This window comes from Gastrolobium bilobum, unplaced genomic scaffold (assembly GCF_033153095.1).
Source record: "Gastrolobium bilobum isolate Gb01-03AN ecotype WA unplaced genomic scaffold, APGP_CSIRO_Gbil_v1 utg4366, whole genome shotgun sequence".
In the NCBI taxonomy this organism is placed as follows: Eukaryota; Viridiplantae; Streptophyta; class Magnoliopsida; order Fabales; family Fabaceae; genus Gastrolobium; species Gastrolobium bilobum.
The window spans coordinates 137,501-142,347 of record NW_026895214.1 but is presented as its reverse complement, the minus strand read 5'-3'; positions in this window follow the sequence as shown (position 1 = coordinate 142,347).

Here is a 4,847-nt window from a genome sequence, read left to right as displayed (position 1 = left end):
TAACATGCCAACTACTTACGAAGCATAACAATCTCAACATAAATTCCTAGAGTCAAGGAGACCACTCAACTCACAAGCTACTTGTACATGCACTGCCTCGCATATACAAGATCACACGTGGCCTTGCCTCCAATTCTAAGTGTTACACACTTAGTTTCCCTGAAGAGAATTTCACATCCTCAAACAGAGCACCATCACGCTTAAGTAATGGCGTAAGACCTCTTACCTTACAACAAAAATGACCGGTGCTCCCAAGGAGACACGCTCGGTCGAATAAGTCTTTCGCCGAAAGGCCCTCAGAACACTACTTCAATACAGCCAACTTTGGTGGCGACATCCGGTATGGAGCTAAAGCAATAGGTCCACACCAGGCAACAACTCACTGGAGAACGCTATCTCCCGCTGTGGCGAAAACTCAGGAATCTCCTCAGGAACACCTCTAGGAATTCCTTCACCACAGGAATGCCAGTGATATCCTCCTGTGTCCCACTCACCAAACCTCCCAACAAGACATATCCGAATGCCTCTGCTCGCCAAGCTCTCCTGGCCTGCAGCAATAAAAGGCGAGGAACTGGCTGTGGAATCACACGGAGACATCACCACTCGCAAGGCACAACAAACAATCAATCAATCAATCAACTATTAGACAATCCATCCACGCCAAGGATGATTTCCAAAATAGCCATCGGCAACCCTATCAGATCTACCGAGAAGTCACGACCCTCCCACTGAAACACGACATCTCGATGTACAGTGGTAGCATCACATATTTCTCCAGTTGCGGTAGTCACCCGCAACGGTGGAGAAAGCACAGACATGGGCAACTCAAGCCCCAAAGCAATCGGGGTAGCAACAAACGAATGTGTAGCCCTGGAATCAAACAATGCATCAACAGCAATAAAACCAATAGACACAGTACCTCTAACAAGGTTCGGAGCGCGGTTCGACTGCTGTCTATCCAAGGTGTACACACGCCCAACAGAAGGTGGCACCGCAGGTGCTGAAGTAGAAACCATCGGAACCATCTGCAAAGGAACTGCCTGAACAGCTGCAGCTCTCGCCGTCGACGATGGACAGTCTCTAGAGAAGTGGCCCTCCTTGCCACACTAGAAACATATCAGCTGACCTGAAGCACAACGACCAGTATGCTCCTTTCCGTACCCCACACATCTCGGAGTGGAAGGAGGCCTAACAAAACTCCCCTGTTGTGAAGCAGTCCTCTTGAACTAACTAGACGCCTGCCTAGTCGCCAACTGTTTACCCTTGCCCTTCCCAGCAAACTTCTTGTCCTTCCAGGACGTAGGAGCAGGAGTGGAACTAACAGTTCCCTTAGTCTCGTCGACCTTGGCCCTATTGGCCTTGCTCGCAATGCAGACATCCTCAATGTCCTTACACTGCTGAACCAGTGTATCAAAGTCCCTCGAAGCAGCTCCAGCAATATGCTCAGTAATCACCTCACTAAGTCCTCTGCGGAACTTAGCAGCCAGAAATATCGGAGTAGGAGGAACCATCTGGAAGTGCGCAAACTTCACAAGCTCATTGAACTTGGCCAGGTACTCGTCAACAGACATCGAGCCCTGAATCAGTCTATCAAACTCCCCCTGCTTCCTCTCCTGTGCATCGTAGGGAAAGTATCTGCCCAAGAAGCATTCCTCAAAGAATGGCCACGTTAAGACACGACAATGCATCTCAAAAGCACGAGAGGTGTTCGTCCACCACTCATGGGCATCGCCCTCCAGCATGTAAGTCGAGAACATCAGCTTCTGTGGGTCTGTGCACTGCATGACCCGAAATATCTTGTCCAGCGACTCCAGCCATCTCGCAGCAGCAATAGGATCTAAAGACCTCTCAAATACAGGTGGCTTATGCTTCCTGAAAGCATTCAGTCGGCGATCTATCACATCACGATCCTCAGCAGGCTCTACAAGAGTCTCCATCGTCTCAGCGATATGAGCAGCACTGCCAATGTGACTCAGGCTCTCATCCTGAACACTAGGTGGACGCGACGGCGGTGGTGGCGGTGGTAATTGGCCTACAGCAGGACCAGCCCCCATCTCCTCCAACATGACCCTCATCATCGTCATGTTCGCCATCCTATTCGCTTCGAGGACATCCTCAGTGGTCCTCCGGTTTGCTTCACGAACCTCTTCTGCGGCTATCTAGTTCGCCTCGCGAACAACATCCATCATTGCCGCGTTGGCCAATCTAGTGGCCTCCTGTTCGGCTAACCTAGCCGCCTGCATCTCAGCCAATGCAATCAGGATAGGGTCGGGTTGACCCTCAGAAGTCTCTCGTGTTCTCCCGAATCTTACCATGACTCTGCACAAGTTACACAAATTATGAGTTGATCAGGCCCACGCAATGTGATCACATATGCATTTTCATAATAAGATTCGATGGAGTAAACACACAAGACAGACACAACCAAACATCCTAGCTATTGCAATGCATACAGGCTTTTCCCTCGAACCATTGCTCTGATACCATAAATGTAACACCCCGTATATATCCAGGTAATGGTATCATACTATCGTATTAAGTTGCGCTTAATTAAAAATGCGGAATATCTTTTTCTTTCCAATTATGATGTCATTATCATTACCAACTTGCTTATTAATCAATTAATAAAACATCGCCTGTACGTAATTGCAATAAAACAACTAACTAAAATACCTCATAAGATAATTAACTTAAATGAGTCTCTAGTCACGGAACTACATCAAGTAGACCGGACCAACTACCAGTTTATACAACTCCAATCTAAAAGTACTAACAGCAAGTGTCATGGACAATCCTCATGCTCACCCATATAAGGCAACAAATCCCAACATAGTCTCAACAACAACATAATCATAAATAGCGGAACACATAAACAACATCCAAATCCAGTCATGTCAGCAATACAACATAAATATCATAATCAGCTAAGCTCTGGCCTCCTGTCGCCAGAGGCATCAGTCCCCATATTACCTGAACCTGAAATAAGCATTCCCCAAACGTGGTGTGAGATCTCTAAACAAGAAATCTCAGTAAGACAAGGGGTCCTCAAGGATCTTCCACCCCAAGCTCACTTACATGTGCAATATAAGTTCAAAAGTAATTTATCATCATCAGTTCTAAAATAGTTCAATGTAGCAGATAATCATGTCATGTGTGTCAATTCTATTCTACTGGCTAGAGAAATGCAGGATTTATATACGCCAAATACCCACACATAGTGCAAGACGCCACTTGCATTCACCCCGGATCACCATATCGTATGACGCCACATACTCAGGCTTACCGTCAAGATGAAACAACACATGCATATTAAAAGCCATGACACATAAAGCTCAACAGCATTTTAAATATTCAAAGCATGTAACACAACATGCATATAACCACACCCCCATGGGACATGGTGGAACCACAACATGGCTAAACCGAGGACACGAAAGCTTACCTTGCAAGCTAACACCCAAAGTCAAGAGTCCATAGCTCAAAGTCCAAACACAGCACACAATCTGTTATGAACCAACAATACATCAACAACATGCACCGCAAGCATACAATATTAAGACAACGCCTTTCCATTACGTTTTACGTCTTAAGGCTTCTCACCAAGCCATAAGCCTTTAATCACATGATTCTGACTTACATTAATTAATTACAGAAGTTCAACTTCCTCAAACTAGGGTCCACAAACCCATAGATCAGTTCTGGATGAACAGTACGCTACTGTTCCTCGCAAACCCAGAATATCTGGATATTCCTCGAGGACATATCCGGATATGCAATATGCGGATATCTCACAGGCAATATCTGGATATCCAATATCCGGATATCACTCTGGTAATATCCGGATATCCAGAGCCCCATATCCGGATATCAATATCCGGATATCCATATCCGGATATCAATATCCGGATATCCATATCCGGATATCCATATCCGGATATCAATATCTGGATATTCCACGGGCAAATATCTGGATATTTCGCGACAGAATGCAGTTTCTGCATTTCGCGAAGATATCCTTCCAAGGTTCCATTTTTAACACTTTCAAACGTTAAAGCATGCATCTATATACTGTTTTAGGGTCATACCACTGTTGGTTACTTGTTTAACTCTTTAACATACCAAGACACCTCTTTTACTCATCAAAACACATGATCAAAGTTGGTACAATTTACCAAAGGCTCAAAATAGAGAAGTAAAGGATCTTGGAGCTCTCCAATATGCCTCCAAGGTTCTGACTTCCCTCAACCACGAAAATGGTGATCAAAGGTTGGTTCTTCCTTCACAAAGGATGACACTTTGAAGCTCAAAATGCCAAGACCAAGGTTCCCAACACCCAACTCACAAACTCAGCTCTCAACTGACTTCAAACAGTGGCCAACTACTCAGAAGATGCACTGCCACACCCTCCCAATGATAACCTTCAAGTGTATACAAGCTCAAAGATGCAAGGAAACAAGTAAAGGTGATAACTTGGTCAAGAAAATGGTGAAGAAAGGCCAAGAACTCCAAACTCCAGCTGACCAGCCACCAACACTCACGGAGGATTAGTTTTCTAGGGTTTTGTGCCCTCACATAAGTGTATATATAGCGGTTTAATAATTAAACACACAGTATTATCTTTAATTGCTATGCTTAGCATTTTAATCCCAAACTTTGGATTCTTAACCTACTCAATTTTACAAGAATTATCATATTTTTCTTATAATTTTCGGAGCACCTTTCCGGTACGCGCTTTTCATAGCCAGTACTAGTTTCTGGCACCTACTCTCAATATTTGGACTTGAAACTCGTTTTACAAATCCTACATATCATTCTAGTAATTACCATGCACTTATTACAATTTTACG